Here is a 14,856-nt window from a genome sequence, read left to right as displayed (position 1 = left end):
TATATATATATATATATATATTATATATATAATTCCACAAGTAAGATTTTGTATCAAAAACCGAGTCCTAATGGCACATCACACAATATAGGTATACATAATTAGTGAAAATAGTGACAATTATGTTATGGAATAGCCTTAGATGTAAGAATCACTTACAAAATGAGTGTTAGAAGAATTTCGTGAGGCTGTTTGGAGTTTTCGGCCAGCCTTGAGTTTTCGGCCACTTGATGATTCAAGTGGTGTTCTTGGTGTTCTTGGTGAAACCAAGAAGATGTGAGTGTTTTCGGTCCAATATAAGGAGATTGGAAGGTGTTGGGTGTGAATTAACAAGGTTGGAAGGTGTTTTCGGTCCAATAAATGAACTGATAGTATGATTCTTTTGAATGTAAAGTATTTGTATGAGAGTATACCATTAAACTTTGTATAACTGATTAGTGAAAATAGTATGAGAGTTCCATAAATTATACCTATTATAATTTATATGCGTGTTCTGTTTGATATGTTAATATTCATGAAAGTACCCCCTTTGCTCAACATGTTACAAAGGGAATATGAATCTGATTAAAATAACTTTTATCTTCATATATATATATATATATAATATAATATAATATATATATATATATATATATATATATATATATATATATATATATTATATAATTCCACAAGTAAGATTTTGTATCAAAAACCGAGTCCTAATGGCACATCACACAATATAGGTATACATAATTAGTGAAAATAGTGACAATTATGTTATGGAATAGCCTTAGATGTAAGAATCACTTACAAAAGGAGTGTTAGAAGAATTTCGTGAGGCTGTTTGGAGTTTTCGGCCAGCCTTGAGTTTTCGGCCACTTGATGATTCAAGTGGTGTTCTTGGTGTTCTTGGTGAAACCAAGAAGATGTGAGTGTTTTCGGTCCAATATAAGGAGATTGGAAGGTGTTTTTGGGTGTGAATTAACAAGGTTGGAAGGTGTATTCAAAAGATGATAAGAACACTTAACGATTCTCACAAGATTCTAAGAAAATTCATACCAATTTTGGCATGATATTCAATGGAAAATAGGTGTTTTCGGTTGACATGTTCTTGAGAGAAAGGTGATTTTCGCATGTTTTTCTTGAGAGGATTTCAGAGTGTTTGCGGTTAAAGATGTAAGAAATGAGAAGTGTCATGTTTAAATTGCTTAAATATGGAGGAGTGTATAAGTCGGCAATAGGGTTTTCGGTCGAGAACACAAACCGAGGAAGAAGCCTCGTTTGCGGTCAGAAGGATAAGGTTGCGAGGTTTACAGGCGAAAATAGGAAACCCTCCGGGTTAGTTTTCTACTGCCTCGTACGTTTGTAGTCCGAGGTGTTTGTGGTCCTTCGATTTGCGATCCGAAGAAAGAAGGGAATATGCGAGGGTTTTCGGTTAAGGCTAGAATCCTCGGTTTCTTGAGTGTTTTAACTACCAAACTTTACAACACTTTAACACAATGTTTATACATATCAAATTCATTAATTTAACTTTATTAAATAAATCAAGACACAAGGTTGACTTTAATTTGATATGTTTGACTTTGGTTGACTTTGGTTGACTTTTACAAGATAGAAAATAACGGGTTGTCACATTATCCCCCCGTTAAAGGGAATTTCGTCCCGAAATTTAAGACGATAGAAATTCAATAAGACTAGGGAAAGAGATGTGGGTATTTTTGTTTCATTTGATCATCCCGCTCCCAAGTGAATTGAGGTCCCCGCTTTGCATTCCAGCGAACCTTCACTATCGGAATAAGGCTTTGTTTAGTTCTCTTTACTTCCCTGTCTAGGATTTCAATTGGTTCTTCCATGAAGTTGAGGCTCTCGTTTATCTCAATTTCATTGAGTGGGATAACAAGAGTCTCGTCGGATAAGCACTTCTTTAGGTTAGACACGTGAAAGATAGGATGTATGTTACTGAGTTCTTGAGGTAGTTTGAGTCTGTAAGCTACTGGACCGATTCTAGCAAGAATCTCGAACGGTCCGATGTACCTTGGATTCAGTTTGCCACGCTTTCCAAAGCGTATTATGACCTTCCAGGCTGAAACCTTCAACATGATGCGGTCTCCAACCTGGAATTCCAAGGGTTTTCTCCTTTTGTCTGCGTAGCTTTTCTGTCTGTCTCTGGAGGCTTTAAGTCGTTCTCGAATTTGTACTATTTTCTCAGTAGTTTCTCGAATGATCTCCGGACCAGTGAGAGTGCTGTCAGGAATTTGACCTCTAGCCAGTTGTGTGTCACCCACTTCAGCCCAACACAGTAGGGGTGTCGAACGGGTAAAATTTTTGGGTTTCGGGTAGAACGGGTATTTCCTTAATAAAATAATACCCGATACCCGACCTATATTGTAATTCGGGTTTTCGGGTTTCGGGTATTCGGGTTTGAGGTCGGGTCGGGTAATTATCGGGTATACCCGAAAATTTCTTAAATGACACTTATTGATAATTTTTTTTAAATTTTTACATGTTGGTTGGTTTAATAAAGAATCGGGTAGGAAAATACTCCATACAATTAACAAGTACATATATAATAACAATACAAATCATTATAATATGTTATGTACTTTTTTAATTCCATTCCGTGCGATAGTGAGAAACTGAGAATTGTGATGACGATTCAGGACTTCAGCTTCAGCGTCGTTTTCCCTTTGCAAGTTTGCGTCGACTGTCGAGCCGTCGTTCATAAGAAGGAAACGAAGGGTTTTGTTTTATTTGAAGTGTGCGTACGTGACTGCATTGTATATTTGGTATTATTTAAAAAACGAATTCGGGTATTCGGGTATACCCGAAAATAAATATTCATACCTAAAACCCGACCTATATTATTATCGGGTTAACCTATTAGCTGAATGTTCATACCTGTTACCCGTTCTACCCAACCCATTCTACCCGAATTCGGAACGGGTCGGGTGGGTAGAACGGGTTTCGGGTTTTTTCGACAGGCCTACAACACAGAGGTGATCTGCACTTGCGAGCGTAGATAGCTTAGAATGGAGCAACCTTAATGCTAGTATGGCAACTGTTATTGTACGAGAATTCGACTAGTGGTAAATGGGTATCCCATGCTTTACGAAAGTCGATCACACATGCTCTCAGCATGTCTTCTAACGTTGGAATCGTTCTCTCACTCTATCCGTCAGTTTGTGGATGGTAGGCTGTACTTATGTCCAGCCTAGTTCCCAGAGAATTCTGTAGTGACTGCCAGAAACGTGAAGTGAATCTACTATCTCTGTCAGAGATAATAGATATTGGTACACCGTGCAGTCTAACTATCTCTCTGATGTACGTTCTAGTTAGCTTTTCCATCTTGTCTGTTTCCTTTATTGGTAAGAAGTGTGCGGATTTGGTTAATCTATCGACGATTACCCAAATGGTATCATGACCACTCGTTATCTTGGGTAACTTAGTTATGAAATCCATTTTAATCCGCTCCCACTTCCATTCGGGGATTTCCGGTTGTTGTAGTAGACCTGAAGGCTTTTGGCACTCTACCTTGACTTTGGCACAAGTAAGACACTTGCCCACAAAGGTAGCAATCTCAGCCTTCATGTTTGGCCACCAATAAAGTTTCTTAAGGTCCAGATACATCTTGTCTGAACCTGGGTGAATGGAGTATCGCGTCTTATGTGCTTCGTTCATGACAACCTCTCTATAACCACCGAACTTTGGTGTCCAGATCCGGTTCATGAGGTATCGGACTCCATCACCTTTGATGTTTAAGTTTTTGTCAATTCCTCTTAAAGTTTCACTTGCCACATTCTCGGGTTTCAAGGCTTCAAGTTGAGCCTCTTTAATCTGTGTGGATAGGTGTGAATGGATTGTCATGGTCAACGACTTTACTCGACATCCCGAGTATTATTTTCTGCTGAGGGCATCAGCTACTACATTGGCTTTACCGGGATGATAACGAATTTCGCATTCGTAATCGTTTAGTAGCTCAACCCAACGTCGTTGTCCCATGTTCAGATCTTTCTGGTCGAAGATATGCTGAAGATATACATGATTATCTTCAAAAGTAAATAACAAGTAAAGACTCGAACTACGATGCTCCATCTTCGTGAATCCGGGCGTGTACCTGTCTACTAACGTCCTGAGAATACAAGTAGGTTTTGAAAGAGTATCAGCATAAAGCTGGTGAGTTCATAAGCGTTAGTTTTGGAAAACAGTTATTTGTTCTTTCGAAAAGTGCGTTATGTTTCTCCAAAAAATCTTCTATTTTCTAATGTAATGAAGTAAAAATGATTCTTACAAGTTCTTCCTGCGAGTACTCAGTGTATACCAATCATATACAATCCAGATCGAACAAACAATCGATTGTGTGGTTCTGCCCCAAGCCCATAACCAAACAAGGAACAGGAAGTGAGGCGGAGTCCACACATTCCACTGGTCGTCGGATCCTCATGTACATAATCCTGAAGTATTCACTAGATACTTGAAAAGTTAACTGTATTGTTCCTTTGATATATGTTGAAAGTGTTCCTCAAGAAAATCCATTATTTTCTTATTGTATGTATGATTAACCAATTCTTTTTATAACTACCTAGCTCATACTAGCTATGTATAAACCAATATCGAACAAACGATTGATTGTGTGGATCTGCCCTAAATCCACAACCAAACAAGGAACACGAAATGAGGCGGAAACCACACATTCCAAGGTTTGTCGGATATTCTTCACACATAGCCTGGATGCATAAACTAAGGAATTACAGAATTATTAGTAATGTTCATTAGTAAAATGAATAACCGCTTACTTGTAAAGTACCAATGTTTACCCTGGAAAATCCTATATTTTCCTAAGTGTATGTTATGTATCTATTCTGTACGAAAACCTTTGTATGAAAGCCCTTGTATGAAACCATTGTATTAAACCATTATATAGTAGTCTTATTACATAAATAAAACTAGCTGAATGCGTGTTGTACGGTATACTGAAAGTGTTTTTAATACCCTCCTGTGATCACCAAGTATATACGAGTTATAGAAATCTAGATTGAACAAACAGTCAATTGGGTGATCCCGCCCTAAGCCCACAACCAAACAAGGAACAGGAAATGAGGCGGAGATTACACATCCCACTGCAAGTCGGATGTTAATTTCATATTACCCTGGTGTATACACTAAGTTATCACATAGTTATTAACCCTTAATGTTTGTTCGTTAGGTTTATTATTACGTGAACGAGTCATTGTTTCACATGTGGATTCTTATAACCATACTATGGACGATCAACAATACGACGTACCAGGATGTACGTCGATAAAAATGATGTTTGTCACCCTAATGGTCAGGGTTCGGGATTGTCACTCCCATATAGATCTATACACAAACTTACGCTCTCCTTCCCAGGAGACTCTGGTTACAAGGCGTCTCACACTACTGGCTCTCTCAACGAATTCACGAATAATACGCTGAAAACCCTTTTTGTTATGAATCCTTATAAAATATTATCTTTTATCTCATAATTCATAAGTTTGTTTCCTCTGTTCGGAAAACTGTGTTTGTAAAGTTTGTATCTTAACATGTTTTGTAAAACCGATTTCAAGTCTAGTAGTAACGATGTTTACCATGTATGCAAGTTCTATGTTTAATGTATACTAGTGATAGGAAAATATAATAAATAAAATTATATTTTTAAACACAAGATTACTTGTGCTTTTACTTGTATTCCCCCCCCCCTGAAAAAATTAAAAACTCGGAAAAATATAGGGGTATGAACTCACCTTATGTGTTTGATTCGATTGAAAGTTCGCGTAAGGATGGGGAGTTCCACGAATGAATTCCCGAGACACAACGAGTCCTAAATGACATATAATAGCATATATAGGAATGTAATTAGTGTTTTGGACAACTAACATGCAAGGAAACACCCTTAGGGACTAGGAAACACTTGAACTAAGTGTTAGAATCACATGTGATTGACTAGAATGGGGTTTACGGCCATACAGGAGAGTGTACGGACAGGGTGTACGGTCAAGGTGTGTGTACGGCCATGAGTGTACGACCATGGAGTGTACGGTCATACACCCATGAAGGAAACATGTAACAAGGGGTGTTTGAACAATGGGGAGGCTAGTGGGTCGATTGCTCATCAAGAATATGAACTAGATTCTCACTTTGGAGGCCCTTTTGGGGTGTTTTGAGGGGTGTACGGCCATGCAAGGGTGTACGGCCGTACATTCCTTTTGTTCTTGAGTTATGGTCGATTCTAGGGTGTTTAACAAGTGTTCCTAACATGTACTAAGCATAGGGAAAGGATACTTACAATTTGGAGGCTCAAAAGGGTGTTCACAACCACCAAGAATAAGTGTGTGTTCTTGGTGAAAGATGAATACCTTGAAGATCTACCCAAAAAGATGATTTCCAAGGATGAAATCAAAGGGTGATACATGATTAAGAAGGATAATAACACAAGGATGGAAGAATCACTTACGTTTTTGAAGATCTAAGATGAAGAACTCGATGATAGTTGAAAGAGAAATCGATTTTCTTAATTAGAAGTGTGAGGAATGACTAGAAATGAAAGGATATCATACTTATGGAGGTGGTGTATGGCCAACATATGTGTACGGCCGTACACTCATGTGTACGGCCGTACACTCCCTCTGATGGAGTGTTCGGCTCGATTTCAACGCGAAGAACTTTAGCTGACACTTCCCTAAACCCAACCTTGATTGTACTTATGCTTAGAACACTTAAACAGACCCTAAACGATGATAAAAGATAGCAGAAACGGGTCTGATACTCGGTTGAATTGAATTGAATGGCTAGACTTACAAGGCAAAAGTTTTCGAGTTGTCACACAAGTTTATAACATAATAGAGTTTGAAATTCATGATAATCTGAATATTGATAACGGTTTCCATAAACAAATGTTCATTGCTAAAATAAGTAAATAAGTTTTCATGAATAGAAGTTCGTTGCTAAAGCGAGTAATAAAGTTTCCATAAATAGAAATATATTGCAAAAATGAGTAATAAGTTTTCATAAACAAAGTTCTTTGTCATCATGAGAGATAAAGTATGTGGCCCAAATGAGATGCAACATTCATTTTCTCATGGGAAATAAAGTTTGTTACTAAAATGAGTAAACAAGTTTCATTGCTATAATGAGCAATGAAGTTCGTTGCTACAAGGAGCAAACAAGTTTGTTACTATAAGGAGCAACCAAGTTCTTTGCTAAAACAAGTAAATAAGTATTTAGTAACAAGAGTTCGTTTTTATAATGAGATACAAAGTTTATTGCTATGATAAGTAACGAGTTTGTATGTGTATGAGCAAACAATGAGTTCCCAACCAAGCCTATGACTGATGCCCTATCAAGATCTATGCTCATCGTTCCATATATTATATGGTATCATGCACTCAAGCAATCGGCCGAGTGAGGAGTTGTCAATTCCTAATAGCACTATCCATAATGACCATTGGCTCAAAGAGTTAATGGTTGGAGTAAAGTGTAAGGGAAGAGACTTAAGACGACAAGGCCTCATGTTTCGTGTTGCATAGACATACATTGAGAAATATAGCAAAATATAGCAATCAAGTTTGATACAAATCAATTTAAATATAACGAAGAAATAGTAGTTTTTCGGACATGTTTTTCCACCCCAAAACATAAAAACCGAAAATAGGGGAAGTCGTGAATACTCACAATATGCAAAATATAGCAACCAAGTTTATACGAGTCAAATAAATACAATGAGCATAAATAGTTTAGGACATGCTTTTCCACCCCAAAACATTTAAAAACCGAAAATAGGGGGAGTCGTGAATACTCACAATATGCAAAATATAGCAACCAAGTTTATACGAGTCAAATAAATACAATGAGCATAAATAGTTTAGGACATGCTTTTCCACCCCAAAACATTTAAAAACTGAAAATAGGGGGAGTCGTGAATACTCACAATACATTGAGATGATGCAAATGGTGCCTTGAACTACATTCCACTTATACCACTATCGATTCCTACACGATGTTACACATTAATGAGTCTCTAATAGAAAGCTAATACTAGTATACTTGTCACTACAATAGAATTATGCCAATATTGTGTTAAAATTAAATATTGATAAGTTACAAACATTTTCTGAAATGGTGAAATTTTATAACTCATGTGATTAAGATAATTTTGAATATTATTTTCCAGATTTTTGTAATATTAATTGAGGGTATTTCAATAAATTTAAAGGTGTTTTAAACTCCTAAAATCCAAAAATATTATCAAACAGTTTCCAAAATTCATCAAATTTTACATTTTTGTTCCAAATATAGTAGAGGTCTTCCAGAAATTTTCCCTCGAATTTTTGATGTGATTAACTATTTTTCCAAATTTTTAAGCCTTCATATCAATATAAATTCGTGAAAAATAGTATCCAGATAATAAAAATTCCCAAACTTTTGATAATACTGCCATTAAGCATTCTTAAGCTGGGAAAAAAATATAAAATGAGTTTCTAAATAGTTTAACCCGATTTTATGATTTTTGTGCATTTATTCTAACAAAAATGGAGAATAATTATTAAACAGTTAAAGTAAATTACCAAAATTTTTGTAAACTTCATTTACAGTGTAAGTAATCTGGAAAAAATACCAAAGGTGGTTTTTATCTACTGGAATCCGATTTTGTGGATTTAAGTGTATTTAATCTTAGAAAGTAGAAGAAAAATAGCATACTTAATAGAAAAATCATCCAAATTTTTATTTAGAGTTATAGTGTATTATAAGGTCTTTTGGTAAAATTTCATGAATTTTGGATGAGTAGAACTATTTTTCCTGTTTTTAGTCCTTTATAAATACAAAAATCGGGGAAAAATAGGAATGCATTATGAAAAATTATGAAAATAGTTTTCTAAGTATTACACATAGGGTAGGAGCTGCGAAAATTATTAGATACCCTTTTCACATTTTCTAAAGTGGTTTTATGATTTATTGGGGCTAAACAAAAAGAAAATTCAAAACCACAATAAACAGTAACAAAAATCGATGAAACTTATGAGAGGTCATTATTTACCATAGGGGTCATCCACGAAGTTATCTAGGGTTTATAGACCTCAGAAAGTATTTTATATGATTTATTGCCCTATTTTATTGCAATAATTATAATAATTCGAGAAAAATGAATTATTTTCTGAAAATTTACAAATCATCTTATTTTATTAGTGGGATTCTTGAAAAAATCGGATTTGATCAGAAAAGAGTTTTAGGTATTTATTTGAGAATAAATCCTTTATGAACATATTTGAAAGCTTTTAACAACAAATTTTGATCATCTAGTATCTAAGCTTGAAGATCATCACATGCATATTGGTTTGAAGACCATTCATGAGTTTGAAATGTTCAAAATTCATTTTTGAAAGAAAACTTTGGATGCATGTGGTGTTTTTCCACCAAAACATGTAGAAAAGTGCATTTCCTTGATTTTGACTTAGGGTTAGGTCATGGGACTTCACCATCTACAACATGCATGCTGTTTTTGGATGAAATCCTACCACCATCATCATCAAAACCGTGAGTAGGTGCAAGTGTTCATGATTTTACAATAGAATGGAGTAGAAGATGGAGAAAATCCATGAAAAACAAGTAAAACTTGAAGGAATGGTGAAGTAGAAATAGATTTTACCTTCAAGAACACCTCAAGATGATTAAGATTTAGAGTTCAAGGTGTGTTCTATGACCCATTTTCTGGAGAATTTCGTGGTTGATGGAGAGAGGAAGAGAGAATAGAGAGAAAATGAAGTGAGGGAGTGTGAGAGAGAAAGTGAAGTATGGAGAAATGGAGTGTGGAGGGGAATTGATTGAGTGTGTTGGGAAGAGGAGAGAGAGGAGAGAGAGAGAGAGAGAGAGGAATCCGACTTTTGAATGGAGAGAGGGTCTCCCTCTTTTAAATTTTATAAAATATAACTTTATTTTATAAAAATATCAAGTTTTTATAAAATATGCACCTTATCCAAATTTTCATTCACAAAACCTTGATTTTTGGTTTAGAAAATAAGGTAAAATACTAATGACTTAAATTTTATGTCTCCTTGGTTATATTTTACTAATTTGAGTTATTTTAAATTGATATTATAAAGTCCATACCAAATTTTATGGATTTTTAGGAATTAGAGTTTATAAATTTGAGTTTTTAGGGTTTTTAGGGTCTTGAGATTTAATAAATATTTGGATATCAAAATAAATTGAATTATTTGAGATTTCAATTTATTTTAAAGTTTCATAACTCTTTTCCAGTTAAAAATAATGTTTGTAATTTATTTTTATCGATTTATTGGCATTCTATGTAGTGGTTTCGAGATTCAAGCGAAATTGAGGAATCGAGTATGCTAGTCCTAGTCTTCAACTTTGACTTAAGTTTCGATGAGACTTTGACCTAATTTCTACTTTTAAGTTAAGTGCATGATGTGTGTATATGATTCATGAAAAGGTGTTCGAGTCAAAGAGTGACCCGAATATGGATAGTCTCTACAGTTAAGTAGTTGTAGAATTCACATACCAATGTGAAATCTAAGTACACTATCCTTCGATCCTACTTGTTTCCAAGTTTCTAGTAGGTTATAACTTAGCTTCTAGTTACTAAGTCTAGTATGTGTCGTGCCTATATATGCAACTAAGTTTAGTAAAATCTAGAACTGACTCGAATTTTGACGGTTGTCACACCAAAGAACCAAGGGATCATGGCAGATCTAGGCACGTCGACAAAAAATATCACTTCATAAGACATCGGATAGAAGAAGGACTCCTCGTAGCAAAGAGGGTATCGTCAGAGGAGAACCTAGTAGATCCCCTCACGAAGGGACTGAGTAGGGTTAAGCACATACAACATGCGAGGAGCATCGGGCTGAAGGACGATATTAGTTTTAATGATTAGATAGCTTTTGAAACTTGTAATAGTTGAAATGTAATTGACATTTGATGATTTAAATAAAAGGTGGTTTTTATTTATAAGTATTGTTACTATCTTGTGTCAATCATTTACTATTGTTTCACTTTGCATGTTTTGACTTCCAGAATAATTATATTATTCAAACTATCCACAGTCGATCATACGTTGGAAGTAGGTATTGAGACAAGACTGACATGAAATTGGCTTGTAGATGTCTGAATAGTATTAGACATATCAAAGTTTGCTACAACATTCATGAGTGCTCATAAGGTCTGAGTATTGGATTAAACCCACGCTCACTTGTATCACTTCATGGAATTTATCTCGAGTGATCGTGAGACGATAATATCATATAAGTCTTCAAACCAAGAGATATGAGTTGTTGACTATGAGTTGGTTGTACATCGATAGTACGAAACCGCTTCAATAACTTGATGCTATAAAACGTGCTGTTGTGTACAATTTGATGAGTAGTTAGTACAAGCATATGAGTCAAAGTTTATCTGTTCCTTTTGGTCCTTGGAGGATTAAAAGCGATATCTTGGGCCCCTCTATGATTTTGTTTTGACTTATGTGTCGGGCACGGTCAGAACTAAATTGATGTGTTCGATTATGTTCTATGTCAAACAAATCGGAAAAAAGGAAACAAACTGTTGGACAATAAGTATGATGTTGTTCCATGTATTTGTCCGGCTGATATTGTCACACCCCCAAACCGGAGCGGCGGAAACGTTCGGGGGTGGATGACGTCATGTGTAGTATCACAACAATTGTATCATAGCAATCATAGTAAACACAACCATTACATTGAATACATATATGAAAAGAGTTTACATCTGTTTGATTCTTGTTTTTATACATCAAAAGTAAAATCAAAATAAAAAGACATGACTCTATACGCTCCGTCTTCTCAAAACTCCAGGAGATACCTGTCTACTGATTTCGTGAGAATACAAGCAGTTTTGAAAGAGTATCAGCATAAAGCTGGTGAGTTCATAAGCGATGTTTTTATATTGGAAACCTGTTGATGACTCTGTGAAAATGATTGCATGATTCCAAGAAAATCCAATATTTTCTTTAGTGAAAGTGTGATAATATTAGTTCCATCTATAACTACCTAGTTCACGCTAGCCACGTATGAACCAATACTGAATAGACAGTTGACTATGTGGATCTGCCCTAAGTCCACAACCAAACAAGGAACAGGAAATGAGGCGAAAACCACATATCCCACAGTCTATCGAGTATTCTTCGTACGTAACCCTGATGCATAAGCTAAAGAGTTATAGAACTAACTATGAATGTTTGTTATTGTATCCGGTTGTAGTATATAAAACATATTAGTTCGTATGCTTGGTTACTACTAGGTGTATTGTATGATGAATTCTGCATGAAAACCTCTGTATAGAATATTCTGTTTGAAAACCCTGGCTATCACTGATACATATAGTAAGTTCTGTTTGAAACCTCTGGTTACCACCAGTGTGTATGTTAGTTTTGTTATTTAAATAAAACCGTGTATTGTATTTCTGAAATCCCCAATGAAATGTATAATAGTCTTATTAATTAAAATAAAACTAATGAAGAATGAAATATCGTAAACAAAGGTTAGTTTATACTTATTGTGAGTCGTATAACCATGCTTGATATGACCTTGTGACCTTTACGACGTTCTTCAGGTGTCGGTTAAATGACATTTGTCACCTCAGGCATGCCTGCCTAACTGTAGCTAGCAGTTCAGGTGTGGGATTGTCAGTCCCGAATAGATCTATTCACAAATCTCACGCTCTCCCTCCAAGAGACTCTGGTTATACTATGATAGGATTTAATTCAGTACCCATAAGGGTACAGTTTTGAAGTAGAGTCTCACAATCCTGTATAATCTAGTTTACGTGTAATTCTGTATTGTTCTCTTGTATTTTGAATCCGTTGAATACTATATAAGGTAATAATTATACTTAAATAGTTATTAAATATTGTACTCCTGTAGTAATGTATATCATAAACTAAATCTGTCATAGTTTATGTTTAGCAGTGTATAACTCTGAATTTGTAAAAGCTGTCTATTGAAAACCCAAAACTATACCTATTATAGTTTGCATGTATATTGTGTATTTGGTTCGTGTATTGATCTGAAAACTATGCAATTATGGTTGTACGTTGAAAACGTCCCTTATGCTCAACATAGTACAAAAGGGATAAAATATATAAATATTTTATAAAAACATGGAAATCGTTTGTCTGTATCAATTGCATAAGTTTTATACTTGCTAAAATCCTTTTGTTTTAGTTCACAAAATCATTTGTGTTTGGCTTGTATTCCCCCTGAAAACGTTTAAAAACCATAAAAGCGTAGGGGTATGAACTCACCTGAAGTGAGTGGTTTGAATGAAAGATCGATATGGGATGCTGAGTGTCAAATGAAGTCTCGAACACAAACGGATCCTATTTAGCATGTAATAACACATATATGTATCAAATTAGGGTATATCACAACTAGTCATGTAAGGAAAACACCTTATGGACTAGGAAACACTTATATTGAAGTGTTACAATCACAAAGGATTGCATAAAAGGGGTTTATGGCCACACTAGTGTGTATACGGCCACTAGGTGTACGGCCACTTGTGTGTACGACCACCTGGGTGTACGACCTTGGAGTGTACGGCCGTACACTCCTTGCAGAACATGCCAATAAGGTGTTTTACGGCCCTATCTAGCATCATCTTAGTGTCCATGATCTAATGTTGGGACTTAACATGAGTTGAAGGTCTAGATTTGCACTTAACAAGGGGTGTACGGCCACATGAGGTGTGTACGGCCGTACACCCTTGAAGTTCTTGCTTTGGACGATGGTTTAAGGTGAATATCAAGTGATTCTAGTAGGTAACAAGCATAGGAAGCAGTTACTCACAATTTGGAGGCTTGATTGGGGGGGGGGGGGGTTCAGGGCCACCAAGAACTAGTAGGTGTTCTTGGTGAAAGTGAAGAACACTTGAAGATCTACCCAAAAACATGAATTTCATGGATGAAATCAAAGGGTGATCTAAGATCATGAAGGATAATCACAAAGAAATGGAAGGAGTTCTTACATTTTTGAAGATCTAGATGATGAAAGTTGAAGATAGTTGAGAGAGAAATCTGAATTCTTGGCTTGGAAGTGTGAAAAGGGTTGAATGAAGGCTAAGTATCATCTTTATAGAGGAGAGTGTACGACCATAGATGGGTGTACTGCCGTACACCCATGTGTACGGTCGTACACTCCTCATGAAGGAGTGTTTGGCCCGATTTTGCTACTATGAACTTTGGTATCTCATTCCTATACTCTATCCTTGAATGTACAAGACTTGGAACACTCAAACAGACCCTAAACAATGCTAAATGATAGCAGAAACGAGTCTGACTTTGATTGAATTGAATAACTGTACAAGATAGAAATTTTGGGTTGTCACAGATATCTTGAGAACAGAGGATTATATGATCACTTATCTAAAACGGCACGTCACAGTTCGACAAAGGCTTTTAAGAGCTATGTTTGCTAGTCGGATCCTGAAGTCATACTTGCGGCTATAGTTATTAGACTTATCTAAGTGGGAGACTGTTGGATTTAGTGTCTAAGACCATAACTATAATTGGTATGTACTTGACCCGATAGTAGCATGGTCCATTTGGGTTGCATGGCACCGGAACAATTTGTAAGGATGGACTTTTAAAAAGAGGATATTCATGATTTATTAATATATTATAAGTTCTCATATATTAATATGAAATCATATTATTTAATTAGTATTGATCAAGAATTAATTTGGAATTAATTTTGTGATCAAAAGAGACTATTAAATATAAGGGGTTGATTTGGTAAATCATTCGTTCTTATGGTGTGGGCCAGTGATCCATGATTCCTTAGGTTGGGCTAAACCCATGTGACAACCCATGGATGATCCATGGAG

This window comes from Lactuca virosa, chromosome 5 (assembly GCF_052849685.1).
Source record: "Lactuca virosa cultivar CGN04683 chromosome 5, Lactuca_virosa_CGN04683_v6, whole genome shotgun sequence".
In the NCBI taxonomy this organism is placed as follows: Eukaryota; Viridiplantae; Streptophyta; class Magnoliopsida; order Asterales; family Asteraceae; genus Lactuca; species Lactuca virosa.
This window is presented reverse-complemented; position numbering follows the sequence as displayed.